Source organism: Epargyreus clarus, unplaced genomic scaffold, assembly GCF_041222505.1.
Source record: "Epargyreus clarus isolate Ecla_fem2 unplaced genomic scaffold, WU_Ecla_fem_2.2 ptg000010l, whole genome shotgun sequence".
Classification (NCBI taxonomy): domain Eukaryota; kingdom Metazoa; phylum Arthropoda; class Insecta; order Lepidoptera; family Hesperiidae; genus Epargyreus; species Epargyreus clarus.
The window spans coordinates 11,485,470-11,509,232 of record NW_027332218.1 but is presented as its reverse complement, the minus strand read 5'-3'; the positions used below and the strand labels follow the sequence as shown (position 1 = coordinate 11,509,232).

Below are 23,763 nucleotides of genomic sequence, written 5' to 3'. Positions count from 1 at the left end.
TTTAACTTATGTAAGCACAGATACTAGCTTTTGTCTATCATTTACTTGCATTTAAAGATTTTGTTTTGAGTTCTTTCATAATAAGGTTAAGTTAGACCAAACATAGTCCAATAGGATTGTTCATATTACAGAGTAGCTCTACTAAACTCTACTGTGTACCGTAGCTTTGTAAAGCTTTATGGAATCTGCTAACAATTTAAGCAATGCACGCATGCACTTACTTAAAATTACGAAGCATTATTATCTTTTTATTTCTTACACTTGTGAAAAATAACGTCTTACGACGTGTTACTTCAATTTAATATAAAATTATTTATTATTTTTTGTATATATAAGTTATTACAATTAGTTATGGTTAGCTTTTATTGAGAACCGTTTTTTTTAAATCCGACTTAATTTTCATGCATTCTTTTTTTTCATTTTCAGTTTCCTAGTAACTTTCAATAAGCCTTACATTTATCTTCAGTCTCCTAGTAACTTTCAATAAGCCATTCTGCTACTTAACACAAAAACCTGTCCACAAGACTCTGTCCGTATGCACACTGATACGCAGAGCTTTTTTCTTCACTGGATGCGTAACACAGGTGTCTTTTAACGTAGCTATATTACTTTTACACTTCACCAAGACGCCTTGTGTAGTTCTTATGTACTCTTAATACGGATTAGTATGGATTGAAACTTGGATCATCGTCAACTATAGATGTGTTTTTTTTTGTTTATTCAACGTATTCCGTTGTTACTGCTACCCGAGTTAATGATTTTTGTATTGAAATATTGTGGAACTAAATTAATGTTTCCTTTGCATGGTTCTTTGACCTTCACATTTATGTCCTCACGACCATGATTTAACTGACCTTCGGAAGCGTTCAGACCCTTTATTTTATGTGATTTTATACAATAAACTCTATCGTACTGTTTTATATCAATTGGTACTAGTGGTAGAACTTGTTTTGTTGTTGTTTGATTGCGACCGCCTTCTGCCTTTTTAGTAGTGTTAAGTGTTGCAGGGCTTGGTTTGAAGGTGTGATAAGGGAGACCATACGAGACATTCCAACTTAGTCCTAGCAACTAATCTAAGTTTGATTCGTCAGAATCGAATCGTAAGATCGACCTAAGTTGGGACTTCAATACAATCTGGAGTACAATAAATATCTAAGGAAAGTAACACTACATCAGATGAACTGCTACTTAGGCACATCTGCTACTGAAGCACATCTGCTACTTAGACTTCATAACAATAAATAAAATAAATAATTAAGTTTAGTTCCACTTAGAACTTCACCTACAAGCGTCACCTACAGATAAGATTTTTAATGATGTCATTCCTTTGTTGTTTTCTTAGTTCTGTTGAAACTGTGGTCTATTAAAATGATAGACACTCTAAACATGTGATTTAAATTGAAAACAACTAAGTTGGAATCCCTTACCGTCTCTAACACATATATTTTTTTATATTTTTACCGTGCCCTTCATATCATGATTACACTGCTGTAATCCATCTTTGATGAGGTTGGTGTCGCCAAAATAAAGCTTTCATATCATGATGAAATTGAATCCATTTAATTAAGTCAGAATCTAGAATCTAGATAGATAAAATGTAAATGCAGTAACTGGTTGCATTTTTTAGAAAGATGTTAAGCGGCAGAGATAAGTTGCTAGGAGGTTATACTTTCTGACTGCATTCGAAAGTTCTATGCAATCCTACTGGTTTGCAAAGTGCTTATGATATTTGTACATGTGTGTGTAGACTTAGTATAATTATGTTTGTTTGTTGTTGGAATGAGGTAATTTTTATGAAACAACGAAGTCTAGATTTCTTCTATTCATTATTAATAGACCATATATAGTTATATAAAATAAAGAACTAAATATCAATAGTTATTCTCATAAGTTTTTTTACAAGATGAAGAAGCATTCGAGCATGTTGTTATGAGCACGACTTGATGGTAACTGACCACCTACGGACATCTGTCACCAGCTCCATTTAGAACGGTTACCTGAAGCCGATCTCAGATACGGTGCCACTCCTAAGGACTGATATGGTCACTTACAATAATACGAACTGACCCGGCAAACGTTGTGTTGCCATATAAATAAAAAATGTTAAGGGTGAACTACCCTTATCACTTAGGGGTATGAAAAATAGATAGTAGCCGATTCTCAGACCTACTGAATATGCTTATAAAATTTGGTGAAAATCGGTACAGCCGTTTCGAAGGAGTACGGATGTTAGTTACATTGTGACACAAGAATTTTATATATAAGGTTATGTAAACACAAATAAAGATTTTATTAATGGTCAAGTAATTTTGTTACTTAAAAATTATTATCAATTCCGTTTTTAAACTTTTTTACATCGTAAAAATCAAAATTAAGAAATGTTATAAATAAAACAACTATTTAACCCCTGTCTAGAGGTTAGTTAATAATACGCAATATCGCTAACATTTCTATCAATTTACGGACCAATTCGTTTAGGTTATATCGCCGGACAATCTAAGATTGTCAGTATGATTTATATCACTTCGATTGCTTTAAGCCCTAAAGATATAATTATGTGCTAAGATCTGTATGCACTGTCCGTCTCAACTGCCCGCTCACGGTAAGAAATGCAAAACGATTTTAATTAGGGACACTTTAAAACATTTTCAACATTTATATTTATTTTGGTTTTAGACTAATATTAATGTTAATAATGATTTCTATTTACTTATTTATGCTAGAGCTCTGTAAAACTCTATGGAATATATGGATGCCCGCAGAGATACATAAAAAAATATTAATCTAGATTTATCCATGGTGTAAACATGTAGATCTAGATAGTTGATAGTGGCAGTGACAGATAACGTGTGTAAGGTCATCAGGATTAACATGATTTTGTAACATCAGAATCATGTGGTAATTACTATAGTTGTAAGTATTTTCTTTCCCTTTAAGGATTAAATTAAGGAAAAATAACATGTCACAAATAAAAAAATAATATTGCAGTGTTGAAACTGATAATACCGTACGCCGGACACGGCAAATCTCGTAAAGGGTGCATAAACCCTCTTATTACTTAACCTCTTGTTGACTAGTATATTTCTGTTTTGTTGTCAGATGATAATGAAATCGCTGTCCGAAATGACAACCAATATCCATTTCTGTAAAAGCTTGGGTAAATCTACAATTCATAATTGCAGTTATGAATATCATTTACGTGTTTCTTTGTTTACTTTGAAAATGATTGTAGTTTTAGTTGTTTTTGGAAATCAGTAAATGGTTATATTTTGTGTTCTTTAAGAACTTTTCAGCATACGCATTAACACCATATTTAGGTATTAATTCCATATAGAAATACAAAGTACTACGGTATTCGGATTTGAAGAACTAATAAGACACTTACACAATTCGTACTCAGTTCTTAAGTGATAACACGTTTTAAACAACCTAAAATTGTCTTACTATTCGAATATTTAAAAATAGAGTATTTAGAATGTGGTCAAGTGTTCACTTATCATCAGGAGCTTGCTCAGGAGTCATGCATGTTTGATCGTCCATGTGACCAAACTCCATGTTAAATGTGGATTCAAATTTAATCTTCAGATAATGCATCTCATTGGATCCACATCTTTCTTTTTCCTCCTCAAGTCCACTAATCAGCCAATCCAATAAAATCCTAACCAACCCGATTTGATCACCTAACATCTTGCAGTACCTTGATTTGCTAATACCTGTGTAATTATAACCTAATGAGTGGGTGCGTTCTCTAGAAACGGATAATGTCCCTTTAGGTAATACAGAATATTGAATCCATTCCATTCTTTCCAGACCTCATATCCACTAATCAGCCAATCCAATAAAATCCTAACCAAGTTTCATGGCCTGACATCTTGCGGTAGCTTGATTGGCTAGTACGTGTGCAATTCTAACCTAATCAGAGTATGAGCACTTTCCTAGAAACAAATATAGATTCCAATTACCGAAATCTTCATATAGTTCAACCATATACCTGTATTTGTTTTGAGTGCAACTCAATGAATACTATTCTTTATATTATTCTCTCAAATCCACTGATCAAGTAATCAAATAAAACTCCGACCAACCGGATTTCATCACCTGACATCTTACGGTACCTTGATTTGGTAAAACGTATATAGTTCTAACACAATGAGGGGGTGAGTGCGTTCTCTAGAAACATATATGGATTCCAGTTACCTAAATCTTTATATAATCCAACTCATTGAATCCATTTCATTCTTTTTCTACCTCAAGTGCACTAATCAGCCAATCCAATAAAATCCTAACCAACCCGATTTCATCACCGGACATCTTGCGGTACCTTGATTTGCTAATACGTGTGTAATTCTCACCTAATGAGCGGGTGCGTTCTCTAGAAACGGACAATGTACCTTTAGGTTATCCAGAATATTGAATCCATTCCATTCTTTCCATACCTCATATCCACTAATCAGCCAATCCAATAAAATCCTAACCAACTTTTTGGCCTGACATCTTGCGGTAGCTTGATTGGCTAATACGTGTGTAACTCTAACCTAATGAGCGGATGAGGACTTTTTTAGAATTTGTTTTGAGTGCAACTCAATGAATCCTATTCTTTCTATTCTTCTCTCTAATCCACTGATCAAGTAATCAAATAAAACTCCGACCTACCGGTGCGAGTTGCGAGTGTGTTCTCTACAAACATATATGGATTCCAGTTACCTAAATCTTAATATAATCAAACTCATTGAATCCATTTAATTCTTTTTCTACCTCAAGTGCACTAACCAGCCAATCCAATAAAATCCTAACCAACCCGATTTCATCACCTGACATCTTGCGGTACCTTGATTTGCTAATACGTGTGTAATTCTTACCTAATGAGCGGGTGCGTTCTCTAGAAACGGATAATGTGGGGTTTGTGCAAATCTCTCCGGGTAATTTGTGTTTTCATTATTGCACGCACTGTCCCTTGGAATTCTATGTTCTGGACCTAAGTAGGTACGCTAAATCATAGCCTGACAGTATTAGATATTACTGATAAAACACTAGTTAGTTAGAAGATGCTATCTAGAATACGCGATGACTGTAATTATATATTTTAGTAGAATGTGTATAAAAAATCAGTAATAGAGATAACAAAGATGAGAATTGGGATTTTCAACGCTTCGTTCAAACATTTTATGCAATTAGTGAAAATAATTTTATAGTTCGATATATTCTATAAACAGTATAGTTTATAATCTAAACATGTATGAAAAAGTAATAATTGATGCAATAAATCCAGTACCTCGGTAGATAAACTTCTGTAAAAGGGCATAATAATACAAATATACTATTTGTATTTTAATAAAATATCAAAGAAAAAGGTTCACAGAAATTCGGCCACAGTTGTACTCAACGCTATATTCGAAATCGGGTTCAAAGATCAATCAAGAAAAATCGTAAACTTTACGTCTTTTGCATACATAAATCTTTGTGACGGCCCATTTCTAGCTACGGCCAATAAAATAAAACCTCTAAAGCTAAATAAACTGTTTAATACTTTGTTCGAAGGTAAACATAGAGGTGTATGAGAAGTAGCATCAAACACTTGGCTGCCATAAAATGGTCAGTTTTATGACGATCGTAAATCAAGTATCGATGGATGATGTATCGACGAGAGCATTGAGACACTAATACGAAACAATGACAGTACTTAGCTTGATATGAATACAATATAATAATAATTTTAAGTGATAGTGAATATGATAATAATGTTAGGTAACAAAGAAAATCAGACTCAACATTATGAGTTTTATTTAGCTAATATTAAATCTTCTAAATAATATGACAAGGAAACTATATTACCTTTTTATTGATAAGTTCAAACATTTACATGTTTTTTTAGAAATTAGATGAACAAAATAGCTGTTGAAATTATAGGCCACCTAATATTTTAAAGTGGGTGAAATTTAACAGTTAACGCAGTAACGGATTCAACAACATCTTCAGCTTTAAACAGGTTAGTTTTGTTCAAGTAACATTTGAAATGTGCAACAGAAATTCCCATACGTCTGATTCGATGATCTATTCATGCTTAATGTCCAGTAAATGACAACAAAGAAATGAGTCGTCAAAATCCAAAACCTTGATCTCTTAATGTTTCCACTAGAACGATCCGATGACTTGCCACAAAACGCCTTTACTCCTCGCATGATTAATTGTTTGGTCATCTATGCAACTGTTTAGGGTTTCTTCTTTAGGATTATGAACTGATGATCATGAGATGACATCGCTTTTGTGTTCTGTCGTCTTATTTTCTTATTTTGGTCCTGTATTTGATTCGTTCCCAAATTGTAATTCTTGTTGCGGTTTATTGAGAGTGGTTAAACTGGCTTAATAAAATTTTATTTTCAATAAAATATTTAGAACTAAAACTTCGGTCATTAATAAAGTAACTATTTTTAATCGAAGTACTTAAACGCAATTGATAAAACCTGGATGATAAAAAAATAACAAAACCTAAAGTTTTATTCCATGAAAAACATGTATAAGTGATCAGACAAAGTAGGACACTTATTTTAAGCGCACGACGAGCGGACGATAACAAATTAAATCATTTCTACTCACAATTGCTCCCAATTACTAGTACCATCAAGTACTAAGGGCTAAGTAATTGATGTCGTAAACAGTTAGCTTTATAGCGGTGAGTTAAATCTCAGGAAAATCCACGATAATATACGATATGTTAAGGTTCACGAAATTGAGGTCAAACTGGAAGCAGTAACGTACATAAGTGAGTAAAATTTTTAGAGCTTTTTAATTGTTAAACAATAACTGCAAAAATAAACAATTGAAATATATAATTGATGAAAATATGATGAAATATATTCGAAAATACGTAGCACTTTATTCTACTTTTTTATTGAAATTGAAAACCTGCAAGCACCTGTGATTAATATTAATCGTTCCTCATGTACATACTATTTACATGTACTGAAATTAGCCATACAAGCATTGCCAGTCCTGTAGGCTAAGTTAAAAAGTTTTGGCAAATAATTATATATACGATAATTGTCACATTAACACCGTGGAATAGCCACGCGAATTAGCTGGTACGGCCAATTTGATAAGACTTTACTACGAAAAAAATGAAATCGCAATGGTTTTGATACTCAGCAGTCGTTTATGACCGACAAAACTGTTGACAGTATCGTCAGTTTCTTCCCTAGAATTTCTGCTTGATCCCTTTGAAATCAAAACGTACGTTATAAACCGGTTGAACAGTTACACGGCCAGTTAGAAGATAGGATTAAGTACTTAACAACAATTAAGTGGAAGCAAGGGGCTTGATTACAGTTATAAATAGAACCGTGATCGGTTCACGTCGCATTTATTTGTACCGCGATATAGATGATGGGATAAAATTAGAAAGAGGAATCATTATGACGGCTTTGTTTGCGTTTAGGAAGCTGTTGGTTATAATACTGCTACAGTTACTTTTCTTGTAGCTTCTGAGATCTTGATAAGATGGTCAAAACGATTGAAGCTACAGGAAGTTTAACATACGTAGATTAATTTGATAACTGTAACACATATGAATAGATCGTTTAGAAATTACAAATTATCAACATTCGACAGACAATTGGTGTAAAAGGTAATTAACTGACAATAACAAATAAAAAATCGGTAAAATATATCGGTATCTTGGTGTTGAATATCTTCGATATTTAATTTCAACGATCGAATTATAATTCTTATATCCTCACCGATCTTATAATCACATAATATTAATTACTTGCATATCACCATAAATCAAATTTCTAATAAGTATTATAACCAAGATTAATCTCTTTAAATCATTAGTTCAAGACAAAATAACAAAAGTCTTAGAAAATTAAAAGGCGAAAGAGATTTATTATAACGATTTAATTGCGATCACTGTAACCGATCTTAAATGTTAGAACCACGGGAGTAATTTCAGAACCGTTTCCATACAATTACGTATTATTAAAGTTAATTGTTGGCGCTATATACTGTGATATACCAAATCACACACAACGCACCATTAGACGCGATCAAACCATCACTCTCATAGATAGATAGACCATTGATGCTTTATTTAATGGCTCTGTGAGAAAGATAATCTTTCGAGTTATCGTCAATTTGAAATGTAACGCTTCCTTTGTAAAAATAAATAATAATGCCTCCAAAATTCTTAAGATGAGTTATTACGATCAAACGCGATCATGATAATTAAATGAGTTTAAGTCATCACGACATAATGTAATAATATGTATGAATATAAAAGTAACGTTGACTGTTTGTTAAGCTTTCAAGATCACATTTCTGAACCGAAATTAATAAATTGCTTACTAAAATAGGTAATACTGGCACCCTATCGTTCTCAATAGACCGTTAAACATTGTGTAAGATCGTTGATTTTGAAGTTACAAAATGGTATTATAAAGCATTGAAATAAATAAAAAAGCAATTTAAGCGTATTTATAAAGTTATTGGTGTATTGTTGTATGATACGAGGTTGGATAACCCAGATTAAGGTAGAGCATAACAGTTCAAAATACGACACAAATATATTCATTTGCGTAGGGGTCTAATCATAATACGAAATTGCGGTTCATTTAATAAAATTGATTCTGATTCTGACCAACAATTAATTGGTAATATTCCTAAATAACTTGGCACAGTAACAAAAACAACTACTTAGGAGCCGTCTACAAAGGCTGACTGAGACAAGTAATTACTCTACAGTTGTCCAAGCGATGTCGTATGCCATGATTCTTATGTCTTAGGAAATGGGACTGAAAATAGATAAGGTACCATGTCTTCATGAGATGGAAAAGGTACAAGTGATTTCGTAAACACAGTTCATTTTCGAACGCGCTCGCGTCCAGACCTCTCGCATTGTATGCAAATTGTCTTCAAACCTCAAACTTATTAATTATTGTTGCTGCGCACAGCTATGAATAATGAGCACAGACAGACGCCAGTACGGTCCAGACGAGAAGTGGATTTTGTGAAAATATTGAGGGCGAAAGACATTGACATCTATAATGTTTAAGATACTCGTAATAAACAAAACGTAGATAATATTGTGATACTTCATAAAAAATGTATAAAGCTCATTGCTGTTTGAATCAAATGATTTTGTTTTTCCTTTAATTATATAAATATCTCTAAAAGTATTTTTTCTTTGCAGCTTTAGAGCTTAAAAGCCGTTTAAAATAAATTTAATGATTTAGTCTTATAAATCGAGAAGTATTTTTCTTAAGTCTAGAGTATTTTTCAGCTATTGTAATGTACACTTAATGATTCGGAACACACCATCAAAGCGACGTTTCGGTACTCTACCTCAGATAGAACTCCAATCCTATAAAATTGTTAACACATCTATGTATGTAAATAAAAGTAAAAAAAAATCGAAACAAAAACATCCTGCACAATTAACCACTCGCTTGTACGGGCCAAAACTCAAAACGTCGTACTTCATTTCAACTGGTCTTTCAGGTACACTACACATCATTAACATCTGTTGAAAATTTGGAACACTGTCCGTCTGTGCCACTCGAAAACAAAATACGTTACATCTGGCCACCGTACTACGCGTGCCTTCAAATGGTAATTAGCGTTTGGGACCATTATTTTTGATGATACACATGACAGCAACTTAAGGTCCGGATGCATCTCATCTAAAAATACGCATAAAAATTACGGTAAATCCAAATTGTCGTGTTTTCTAATGACGTAGACAATGTTTTGAATGATAATAATGAAAGGTTTGTCCATCTAACGGATGAATATCAAGTACCTAGGATTAGGGCTGTAATAAGAATTGTCAATTAAATTAAAGTATTGAGTTTTTAATGTAGAGCTATTCGTAGCTCGATTGCAGCGGCTCTATCAAATGTTATTTGTGCCTTAAACGTACTAGTAGTATTAATCAGTGCAGTATATTATAATTTGAAGGGCAGAAACCCTAACATGATTCATTTCAATTTGTTCAATGCTTATAATTCTATATGGATTTGCATTTTTAGTATTTTATTAATTCTATACACTTCACACATACACTTCAGCTCACAGACATCTAGCATCACTACGTCAGCACATGACGAGACAGTGACCGATAGATCCAAAACCATCCCTAAAATAAAACGAAGTTAAGCGGTTTTATATGTAAAACAACCCTTTTTCCTTGGCTATATTTTATCAGACATCGAAATTAGAATATTATCTCACAAATCAGGAGCCCATTCTCTCAAGAATGCTCCATCAAGTTAATAAAAATAAAATCGAAAAACCGCTTCCGAAAATTCGGCCCGTATGGCCCGAAGAAATTTATTACCTTCACCACAACTTGGCTTCTGAATTTTTGGCCAATTTTATCACCACTAAAACATTTTGGCCCGTATCCGAACGTCAATTCCGGGAGCTGTGGTTTCTTACCACCAATAAGCTCTAAATTACGAATGTATTAAAAAGATAATATTTTTCGTACTTGCTGATTTCGCACACGATTTTTATTACCTTTATTTTAGTTTATTTTTTTTATGTATAGCTGAAAACGAGCATACAGTTGTTAAGTCATTTCCGTCATGTTGAACGTTAAAGCTGAAAAACAGCGCTGCGCGGGATTTCTATCCCGCGTTAGCTAAAGCTGAGCCACTTCCTATTGCCCCAGCGCATGTATGTTAAAAAAATAAATATTTGTTATGTATCGTATTCTATTGTTTATGTGTATGGCAATAAATTATTTTTATGATTTTTTTTATTATGTTGGTCTCTGATATTTGATAGAAGGAAGAGGTCATTTTTATTGATTTAAAGGGACCATATGAGTGTGCAGTTCACCTGTAAGTATCTGTTTTCTATGGTCATCTGTACTCAAATCCAGATAGGATTAGAATCCTTCATCGTGGTTTTGACACAAATATTCATAATAAGAATTCGATTGCATTTAACTGTTAAATTATTTACTTGTTAAAATCATTACCAAATTCAACGTGCTGTTCCAAAAACTACCCCTAAGTACATTTAGACTGCCAACTATGCATAAGGTTAGATATACATACATGTAATATAGGCAAATAAAAAATTAAGCAGTAATTTCTCGAGTCTACATTGTATAAGTAATAAGTAACTGTAGATAAGATCATAAAATATAATATGTTATTAACTTATTATATTTCTAATTGCTAATAGGCAATCTAATATAATTAGATCCACGATCTTGCATCGATTAAATACAATATCATATTAACTAACTTATTATAATAATGGTATAATGATTGTCCTTATGACGCCTAGTACAGGATCCCTAGTATAGTTTTCATCATTTATTAATAACAAGCTGATTTTTCGTGAGTAGCTTCGTTTCGACAAGACGCCCAACATTTTTCCTTACAGCAATGTTGGTAAATGGTAGCTTGATGGGGCAGCAAGGATAAAATATGTTGACCGGACGAATTCTAAAAATTTATTACTAACCAAATTTTTCTTTGTTAATTATCAAGATAATTATTTAAATAACGTGAAAAAATATTTGTCCTACAAAATATAAGGTTTTTATTAAGGCGTCCCCCCTCTCCAACATGTATCATAAACAAGGCCATGAAAAATAATTACTAACCAGCTGATTTTTTTTTTATTGGCTGTCTACCATTTACATAGTCTACCATGCACATTGTCCTACAAATTACATGGTATGTCATCTCGGACCTACACTTAAAAGTTGTAGTACTAATACTTAATGTAAAAATAATTAGTATCAAGCTGAGTGTTCCAGAATAGCTTCGTTTCAATGAGACGCCCAACAAATTCTCGTACGAAAGTTCTCGATTGTGGTTTATAACTAAAATAATAGGGATGAAATATGTTGATTTGACGAATCAAAAAAAAATATTACTAACCGAATTTTTTTTTATTAATTATCGAGACAATTATCTAAATAACGTGAAAAAATATTTGTCCTACAAAATATAAGGTTTTTTTTAAGGCGTCCCCCCTCTCCAACATGTATCATAAACAAGGTCATGAAAAATAATTACTAACCAGCTGATTTTTTTTTTATTAGCTGTCTAACATTTACACAGCTTACTACCCACATTGTCCTACAAATTGCGAAGTACGTTATTCCAGTCCGCCAGTTTTATAGTTTATTTATATTATATTATAGTTAAATTACAAATCTTGTAGGATTAATAAAAGTTACCCTTTTTTTTGTAGGACATTGTTTTATTTAGATAAAAATTATATTATCCTATCACGTGATACCTTTGTCCTACAGTTACTAATAAAAAAAATAATCCTGCGGAATTAACATCTTTTCAGCGTAGGTCCGAGATGACATACCATGCAATTTGTAGGACAATGTGCATGGTAGACTATGTAAATGGTAGACAGCCAATAAAAAAAAATCAGCTGGTTAGTAATTATTTTTCATGACCTTGTTTATGATACATGTTGGAGAGGGGGGACGCCTTAATAAAAACCTTATATTTTGTAGGACAAATATTTTTTCACGTTATTTAAATAATTATCTTGATAATTAACAAAGAAAAATTTGGTTAGTAATAAATTTTTAGAATTCGTCCGGTCAACATATTTTATCCTTGCTGCCCCATCAAGCTACCATTTACCAACATTGCTGTAAGGAAAAATGTTGGGCGTCTTGTCGAAACGAAGCTACTCACTAAAAATCAGCTTGTTAGTAATAAATGATGAAAACTATACTAGGGATCCTGTACCAGCCGTAATTGATTCAATTTAACAATAATTGCAACTATATTAATATAACAGAGTATGAAGTTATTTATATAAAATGCAATTAACTTCTTGTCAACTTGTCAATCATTACCTTAAGATATAGGCCAGTATTTTTTCCCATGGATAAGGAAAATGTAAAATAAAATAACAATTATATCTGTCTAAGTTTAAACAATATATGATGTGATAAATAATTGCACATAGAGGCAGTGATGGCCTACTGGTTAAGAAACTCGGCCTCCTCCTTGAGGGGTCCGAGGTTTAAATCCCTGGCCTCCCAAACCTCTGATTTTTTCAATCTTCTGGCATCCCAAACCTCTGATTTTTCAAAGTTATGTGCGTTTTAAAAATTAATGATCACTTGCTTAAACGGTTAAGGAAAACATCATGAAGAAACCTGCTTACCTGAGAATTCTTTAACAAAGTAAATGATATGTGAAGTGTACCTATTCGCACTTATTCAGAGCGATGAACTATGGCCTAATCCTTCTCATTCTGAGAGGAGGCCCATGCCCAGCAGTGGTACAGTAATGGGTTGATGGAGATGATAATGACATAGAGTCATTATTTAGAAAATATTATTAATTTTCATTAATATTTTTTAGAAGCAGTAAAAAGTTTTGAATTTGAGTATACATTTTGTAGCAAAGAAGCTTGCAGTCCACCTGACAAGCAGCACTATCGCATGAACATATGGTAAGCAATATCGTCATAAAGAACAAGTGTTCTATCTTAAGGCGATAAAATGCATCTACTCCAAAGATGGTCGCCTCACATGTAAGTCATCCACAACTTCCAGCGAAACGCAAACCTGCTTCCCGCTAGAAATGGGTGTGGCGGTCCTGCTCGAACCATACTGGCTTCACCACAAACCATTGCTGTTTCTATTATTCAAAAAGGCATATGTACCTACATGTTTATTATGATTTTCTATATTTAATGAAGAAATCGCGTATGAATACGTATGTAATTTGAAATTAAAAAATTAAGTTAACTAATTTCAAGGGCATTATTGATACCAAAAAGTGATTGAAAGTTATTGAAAGTGAAACTGATTGGAAATGTATGGGCAATACGTAAACAAATACAAAAACAGTCAGTTTTGTAAAAACGAACCATACTAATAATAAACCATATACTGTTTACAAGTTGTCAAATTTTGTTCTTTGGTTTTAATATCAAAATTTAACACTTGGTTTGGGTAGTATATTATTGATATCAAGGTTATCCATCGTGAAAAGTATACTATTCGTTACATCTACTACGGTTATAAAGTAGGAACGGAGTCTAGCTACTATAACGATCTTCGCCGACCGTGCGTAGGCGTACGGCTACCGTGATGCGATACTATCGATGATAATCGCTACCGGTTTTGTCGATACTTGTCATTTTAACGCACCTTACAAGAACGCACGTTAAATATTTTCAAATTCAAATTCAAATTCAATTCATTTATTGCAGGATAAGGTGGTATACATGCGTGAAATACATAAGTTTTGTGCTCCTATCCTAACCCAAAGGGTATGCAAATATGTCATAAGTATATAAATTACATAAATTCTAATTAAATTAACCTAAATTATTTAAATTAAAACAGGACAAAGCATACCATAATAACATTAAATCTTCATATTAAACTAATAATTATACAATAAAATTGCATGTCAGAACTAATAAAAAATATTTTCTTGTAATGGCCTATACTCAAAAAGCAGACAAGATAATAGAAATAATCGAATTTTATTTATTGATATATGGCTTTGTGGTATTTTTTATACTACGGGAGGAGCAGGCGCGCATACGGTAGATGACAATGGCTACTACAGTCCATGGACATCTATAACCAGCCCCAGATAAGACTAGATTCCAACGTAAAGTCAACTACAGATGCGCCGCTAACTTGAGGGCTAAGGTAGAACGCATCGGAAAATTATGTCTACCTTATCACACTTTTCAAACCAGAACACAGCAGCGCTTGACACTGCTGTTATTCTAAATTGTGGGACTAATATGGGCTTTATTTTTTAGCAGTCGAAGATTTGCTTTTTATATAATTCTCTAATTAACTATTTATTAAAAACTTATGTAAAAAGCTAATTCTATAAATGTATTACTTACTTTGAAGTTACTTAAGTTCACATGTTTTCAAAATCAATACCTTCATTACATTCAAATTTTTTTTTTATAATATGGGAGTAGCAGACGAGCATGCAGTCCACCTGATGGTAAGTGGCTACTGCCGCCCATGGACATCAGTAATCAACCCCAGATAGGATTGGATATTCCTACCGGAAGTCAGCCACAGATGCGCTGCTACCCCTGAGGACTAAGCTGGAACGCCTCGGAAAAGTAGATCTCCCTTACCACACCCTTCAAACCGGAACATAGCAGTGCTTAACACTGCTGTTATGAGGCAGAAATAGGTGTGGCGGTGGTGTCGCCGGAGTCGAACCACAAAGGGTTCTGCCACCTTCAAATGAGATTACGATTACTGTTTAGGTGTTTATTTTTATGTATGGTTCATGAAGGTTGGTGTTATGATTAAGGAGTGTCCATATAAATAAAGTAATTGTGTATGTCTATGGCATACACACATAGGAAATCCTATACGACTATAAAGTGTAGAAAGCATTTGTCAAAACCATCGATAAGACATGAGTAAGTGTACATCACTTAAGGGCAGTGACCCAAAAGAAGAATGATATTTTATTTTTGAGATACAAGTACTATCGTGGCATAAATTAAAGGGTTTATATTTTCTCTCTTTCTTGTGCCACGTGTTTGAGATGTGAGCGAGTCTTGAGGAGGTAGGGTCTGCAAACGTACAGGAAAAGTAAATGAAAAAATATAAAAAATATCTATAATGTTCCCCTAATATATTACTTGTTAAACAAGGGGAATTGCACATTAAAATTGACATTTTCAATAAAATAATAATAATTTTTAATAATAACAATAAATTTAGTTCTTAGGCCTGGACCAAGTCTAGGAGTACCCAGGAGAAGGAGGAGATTTACGCTCACAAAGTGTAGGTTGTTAGACTAAACACTAATCTAAAAACATTGAGGTCTGTTATACTATCCCTATATTTTTATTTACCGTTAGGTTTTTTTTTCATTATTAACAGGCATATACGAGTAGCTTCAATAGCATATGAAAATTCACATTAATAATAATGGTGATTTGGAGTTCAGGCACCAATGCAGGAAGCCAAAATTCTCTTTTACTGCAGTTTCTTATTTTTGTGTTCTCGCTCGAAAATTGTAAGGGGACGAAAAGAACCATAAAGTTTTTTTCTGCTGGCACTACATTTACAAAGACATAAACAGAACATGGACATCTTCGTTCAGCGACATATATCTATAGTATATATACAGTCATACCTAAAAACTTACTTAAACTTCATCTCACTTTCAATAAAATTAATATGAAAGAGCACATTATTGGTGATTTCAATATGATTCAACTAAGTATCCATTTACTTTAGTTTGTTTCTAGAATGGTATTACCTATTGGCCCACGGTTTTACCCAAGCATTCAGATTTATACAAATTGTGACTAATTTATTAAATCTGCCAGACCAAGGGGACCTGGGAAAGGTAGTTGTACAGTTGTACTCTGTGGTTTCCATGAAGTAACTCCATCTCTATCGCTAGTCCGTCTTCCCTCCTGCGTGCAAAAATGATGAGCACTGTTGTGTTTTCTATAGGATGTAGTTAGGCATATGTAGCATTATACTTTAGATAGATTTCCAATTCTATTTGAAGTTGATTACAGACATCAATAGCTGATGATGACCACTTACTATCGGATGGGCTGCCCATTCGTTCGCTTCTTGAATTTCATATAATGACCATTACTCATCCATGTAGAATGTGCTAAGTTGATTAGAATCTAAATTCAATTTACATACAATTCAACCGAAACGGATCAGATTTCAAAGCTGACAAAACTATTTCTTTTTCAGTCGATCGAGAGACTTTCGCGAAAAAAAGACAGAGACGAAATATATTTAACAGTTCCGTGCGGACTGTACAAAATATCATCATTACCGTTTCAAACTGGTTAGCTGGCTTGCCACTGGTTTTACGCGGTTTAACTGTGTGGGTATTAATTTTGTGTAGACACGTATAACCCGTGGTTGTGTGCGTGACATTATTCGTATTAGATTGGGTTTGAGATCAGGTTCGTAAGACAGGTAGCCGATTTTGTGACTCTCCAACCGATATTATAATGATCTGTCGTCGTTATCGATATAGATAACGAAATTTAAGACTGACGTGATTAGCATGTGTCAGTTTTAAGTTATTGCTTAGTTACAACTTCAGTAAACTCGCATGTAACCTATAATTAAGGAAAATATGTACAGTAGTCGACTACAACCAAATATAACTGAACCGACTCCTTATAATACAAGGGTTCTAGATGAAATCGACCACAGATGTGTTGCTACCCCTGAGAATTGCCTAATACGTAATTCATACGTAAGTATAGTTGTTTCATAGAAGTAAGCCGCCATCCACACCTTTCAGTCGAAACTTAAGAACTACTTCCACTAGCAATAGGTGTGAAATATAAACAGACATTACCTCGTTTCCGTAACTGTCGAGTTTTAACATTTTAATTGGACTTTTTAAATAGAAGATCATCTATAGGGCGTTAGTAAATTAAATAGGTACTTAATATGTTTTAGTTTCATACAAATCGATAATGCACAGGGTATCTAAACAAAACAGTTTTTTTTTATTTCATAATATTGTAACGAATAAGGAACATTATTAACAGGGTGTACGCAAAAAACACAATAATCTCCAATAATACGATTTTCCGCCAAAACACTGTTAGGATGGAATGATTCCGTCACATCGGAGGAATAATAGATGATAATACGGCTTGCTTTGATTATTTTGATACCAGTAGGGGTGGTAATAAATAGGGTAATAATAATCTGTATTTAGTTGGCAATGTTAGAAAAAATACCAGGCGAACATAGTTCTATCCCTCATAAATCATTATAAAAAACTCGGCTGATTAAAAATAATAATTAATTGAAAAGAAAAAAATTAGACAATTAATAAATTAATTATTTTAATTAGTTAAACTTATACTTAATATATAGGATAGTAAATTGGATGTTTTTAATTAATTAAATAAATATTTTTTGTATGACAAAAAAATATTATGTGGAATCAAAGGTAACGATAGATTTTTTTTTGTAATCTATAATTTTTGATTCTCTTCGCTCAAAAACATTACTCTCCGCAGTCGGATAAAAATAAGTTGAAACTTCTTAAATACCTACTCGTAAAAATGAAATGAAAAAAGGTGCTATCATTATGGTTTCAGTGATTTCGAGGAGTTCCACGATAGTCCTGATGGGTAGCAATGCATGTATGAAACCATTTACACGCTCGTCTGTTGAGCTCTATCATTATAAAAATAGTGCCAAAAGTGCACAGCAATTTTTATACGCTAATCCAATATGGCTTTGTTCAGAGGAGTCAATGAGCAGCTAACCAGTGGTCATAAAATCAGTTTATGACTGTTTACTGCCTACATCTCATAAACTCTGCCTTTATTATTTATAATATTAGCGCGAAATTAACTCTATATTGTAGAGTTTACAACCTATAAGGTACAACCGAGGACACCATGCAAAACAGGTTTAGGACAAAATTAACGACCGATAAAATTACATTAATTGGTGAAGTTAGTTTAAAATATAGCTAAAAGCAACAGAATAATTCAAAAAGGCGAGGCAATGGAAAGACGAAAGAGAAAAAAAATCCGTCACGAACATAGGCTAGGGAGAGAAAAAAAGAAAAAAGGTTTAAACAAGTTCAACGTTTATTTTGGTTGTGCCCCTTTCACTCTAGCGCGATTTCGGTATTGCCATCTCTGTCCCGCGGGCAGAACGCTGGACACCTGTGCTTTAGTTTCCCCACAGTACCAACGACCTCATCTCGGTATAAACTCGAAAAGACGTATACATCTGAGAATCGATTCACCGAATAAAATCATAATTCGTCCCGATAAAGAACGTTTTTGGTCGCACGTAACATAATTATAGATGTGTTATTTTTCGACGTAAGGCAATTATTGTCGTATACCGATTTGATTTCGAAAGCTCAGTTAGTTTTTTTTTTATTTAATGCGTAATGTCTCGTAATAATAATAAAAGTGGAACACCTGTTTACGGGGCTAATCCTATTGTTAAAAGTTTGGTTTGAAGTAATTTAGGGGCACGATTTTTTGTTGCGAAAATGTTTTTTCTGAAAAGTACACCTGAAGTAGAGCGGAAGGGGAGTTTATGAATAGGCTTTTTTTGCGAATTTTGTACACTTTACGTACCGGTTGTTTATTTTTGGGTCAATTTTTTTGTTTTTTTTTTTAAAGTTTAACACGCCGTTGACTTGACAGCAAGAGAGCACTTGAACATAAAATAACTATCAGATAAGCTTTTTTGTTTTATACTATATAGGAGTCAAAAATGGGCTTGCAACTCACTTAATGAGTAAGTGGCCACTGCTGTTCATAACATCTATAATCAACTCCAGGTAGGACTAGAGTCCAATATAAGGTCGGCTACCCATCCGTGCATACCCTGGAGGACTAAGTTGGAACGCCTCATTTAAGTGTATCTCCCTCACCACACCCTTTAAACCACAACATAGCAACCTTGCAGGCAGAGATAGATTTGGCGTTAGAGCCTCTGGAGTCGAACCAAGACAGGTTTAACGCTCAAAGGGTTCCGGGTTTGATCCCAATCCACACAGATATTTGAATGATGAAGATATATGTTTTGGATGTGGGTGTTTATGTTTTCGTCTTTGTGTGTGAATGGGGCTGTGAGAGTAGGAAGTATGTCTTAGTGTTTTATATTTAGACTTGAATTTTACAATTTCAGTTTATCTTCATTTAAATTTCTATAATTTACTTTAATTTTTCATAACATTGTATTATATGATAAGTAAGTTATTTTCTTATTCATATCCATACTATTAAGTCCAACACACAAGACACATAACGCGTACCATTACAAACACAATGCGTATTGATGGCCACCTTTACATTTACGTACTCGTATACTGTTACCATCAGCAAACGTGTACAATGTTATTATCTGTGATTTCTATCGTGTAACTTGTTAGAGTAAGATATATCTGTGTTTCTAGATTGCTTCCGCTGTTTACGATCTTGTATGAAATGACGAAACAACTCCCGAAGCAGTGGTAGATTGTTGACGTTCAAAAAATGTTCAATATGCATCAATTTTTAATAAATTAAATTTGAATTTGATGATAATTTATACATAACTTACTTCAACCTGTATTCGCTTGGTTATTGTTTTCATTAACTCATCCCCAAGCATCGCTATCATAATCGTTTTTATTGAAAGCTTAGCGCCTCCTAATTATAAGAAATGGTACGGGGACACCATCAATATCTGATTGTAATAATGTCCTGATTTTAATATGCTGTAATAGCATTGCTTGAATATGCTATTACACTGAATTTACACTGAGTGCGCCTGTTGCGCACTCAGTGTAAATTCATTGTTGTTCATCAATTAGTTCGATACCAACAAGCAACAATTTTATTATAAGAAAACTATCTATCATAGTTAGAAGTACGAGAAGGATAATCATCACTCTGATTAGACATGTATGAAACACATTGTCACTAAATAGAGATAACCGAGACAAAATAACAAAGCTTTATAAGCACTATACGATCCGTCGTAGTAATTAGTAAGCGAAGACCTTTCAACGTTCCCGAGAATAGAATTGAGTGACGTTTGTGACAATGTCATAGCTACACTTACCAAGTGTATATTGATCGCTCTTATCAACACTTTATTTATTGCTTACAATAAGCTTTATACTTACGTAATTATAGATTGCTGATGTGTGACACCAGCATTATAATTAAATAAAAAATAATAATGGTATAATGGTATCAGTAGTATATAGGTACATAGTTTTACTTTATTTATTTTGTAATCATCTCAGAGTAAGTACAAATAATTCGCCAAGTACGAGTCGAATTCGCACATGGAGGCTCCGTACCACCATTTATTATTTTTTACTTATTTTTATTAATTTTAATATTTTCAACAATATTTAATACTTAATGAACGATACGTAAATAACGTATAATGAAATTAAAATAATTACATTAAAATATGTTAAATGGTTCTTATTTGTATTTATTATAATACCAGTTATAGTAATAAACGGATTGTAAAATTTTCAACCGTCTTCCTAGTACGGTTTAACAGTTAGATCGAAAAATGCCGAAAAAATACGGTTTGTTGTATGGAGACCCCCTTTAATGTTCAACTTTATTTTATTTTTAGTATTTGTTGTTATAGCTGCCACCGTTATGCATCCTCTGTAAAAAATTCATGTGTCTATCTATTACGGTTCCGAAGATATAGCCCTGTGACAGACGGACAGCCAGCGAAGTCTTAGTAATAGGGTTCCGTTTTTACTCTTTAGGTACGGAACCCTAAAAATTAATACAAATAAATACAAGTCGGTTATTTTGAGCAGTATAACAATGTAACATAAATTAAGAATATTTTAATACCTGTTCTTATGTATGATAATTACAACAAACACTGTTCAACAAAGTATTTATGGAACCTAATTAGTTAGCTAAAATCCATCACCATGACCGCGTCAGCATTGTCAGTTTGTTGTCTTACCGAGAATAGTAACAATGAAGTTGACTGTATCCATAACTTATTTTATTCTCATTTAAGTACTTATCATAGTTGCATACCTATTTATCCATACTAATATTATAAAGAGGAAAACTTTGTTTGTTTGATTGTAATGAATAGGCTCAAAAACTACTGGACCGATTTTAAAAATTATTTCACCATTCGAAAGCTACATTATCCACGAGTAACATAGGCTATATATTTTATATGAAATATATTTGATAAATAGATTTTGTGGCGGTACAAAGTTTGCCGGGACAGCTAGTCTTATATATATGGCATAGATATTAGTATTATTGTCTTTATTTGGTGTTTTTCTAAACACCAATACCTTAATTACTATTTCGAAATATAGTATAATCTAGTTTTCTAATAATTATTTTTTTTATATTCGATTTCTGCAGTTATTTTATAACAACTTATTATGTTTTACTCATACTCTGAGAGTATCATAAACATCGTAAAGGTACATGCAAACTTTCTTACAATAACATGTCATAAACTGCAATATATTAGCAATATTGACGTGCGCAATGTTTATCACTAACGTTATACAAAATGAGCGAGCCAGGGGTAACAAAGTAAGGCTCGCTAATGCGTCTCCGTTTGACACAACAGCTGAAATTGATTTATTGCACGGGTTTGTTTGTTTTTCTTGTGGCTATTTTGAGATGAGCCGCAAATGAGTTGGAGAAAGGATGATTGAAGGAGGACTAGTAACCCATGGTAATAATGGGATCTGTTTAATATTCAATGCTTACTTATTTTACGCGTGTTTTAATTATTGCATGTCTGTGATAATTGTTACCAGTGTTGTGTATATGCGTACATACATGATGTAAAACTCACGCAGTTTGAACATGAAAGGCAAAACGCAAAAACAGCTGAAAGTGTTTAGCAAAAAAAATGCTGACTAGTTTTACAATTAATATTATTTTAATATATATATTTAATAATAATAATTATGACTGTAACGATTTGTTCTATTCATTATTTAAAATAAATTAGCATTCAGCATTTCTTCTCTATATATACTGTAACTGTCGCAAATTTCATACTCGTCCGTCCGCGTTATTTTCGTCAAAAAGCGGTACAAAGTTTTTGCTTCACGTATTAATACATAGATTATACTAACATCTTATTAGTGATTGAAGACTAACATAAACGAGCGATACTACATTTAATATGAAAAAAATCAAGTAGCAAGAAACTTTAACATAACACCAGCATCGAACACCGATTCAAATTCAAATTCACGTTCGAAAAAAGAATAGAATTCGAAATCGTTTTAAGAAATAATCAATTAGATTTAACAGGCCGGTTGTCAGCCGGTGAAAAAAATAACGATTTATCATTCACACTATAATCATCGTATCACGTTGACATATTCAAAATATTCTCCAAAAAAACTTATTTCGTATTCGGAAGCCACTGTGGGGAGTTTTTTAATATTCTCACAAGTCACAGGTTACTAAATTATTAGTTTTTTTTTATTCTGTTGAATAATTTATAGATTCTCTCGGTTATAGGATTCAGGGTGCGCCTTGCTGATCAGGTTAGTTTGGTTATGGAGATTGATTTTTTTTATATTAGACTTCCAATTACGTATGCAGTAATTTACCCTAGAGCGCGTAACCCTGTGACTTTTTATGACCTAATGATTTTTTTCTCACAACTATGGAAGGCCTTTTTTCTTTTTACATGGGGAAACCCTGCTCGGGTTCCTCTCAGTCGCAGTCTACGCTGCTAAGTATTAGTGAAAGAAGGTACATTACGATATGGTATGGGAATTGTCCCATACCGTGCTCTACCATACCGTTTTTACCATTTTTACGTAACAGATTGCTGTTACGTAAAAAATTAAGGGTTTCGGTATTAGTCGAGACTGACTTTTAACATGTCCTCCAAAGTACGGAATCGTACATGAAATTTTACCACTCGCGGTCACCCATCCAACTTCCGACCGCAATTTAATAACAACAATTTTTTAATTTTATTATTGTAATCGGTAATGAAATTAAATACTTACAATATTTATCGATGACTTACAGAGTTTATATACACACTTATTATAAGTCGATCTGGTCAATATAACTTTAAACAAACTAATCAAAAGTTAAAAAATAAACATATTGGGAACAGATTAAAAATCGTTTTGTATCTGTGCTACCGGACAAAGTTGAGTGACCTCGGTCAATAGCGAGGCGTCGTTTTATTTTATTTTATCTGTGCCCAGCGGGAGTTCAAGTTTATTGTTTACTGATGGCTATTAAAAAGTAGACGTG

The 23,763-nt window shown here is 33.1% G+C and overlaps 1 protein-coding gene across 1 annotated transcript in view; it reads right to left on the bottom strand.

Moving 5' to 3' along the window:
* Ibm1 (IAP-binding motif 1) overlaps positions 1 to 23,763 on the bottom strand; it is a 140,948-nt gene that overhangs the window by 32,216 nt on the left and 84,969 nt on the right. The gene's annotated exons all lie outside the window — the stretch shown is intronic.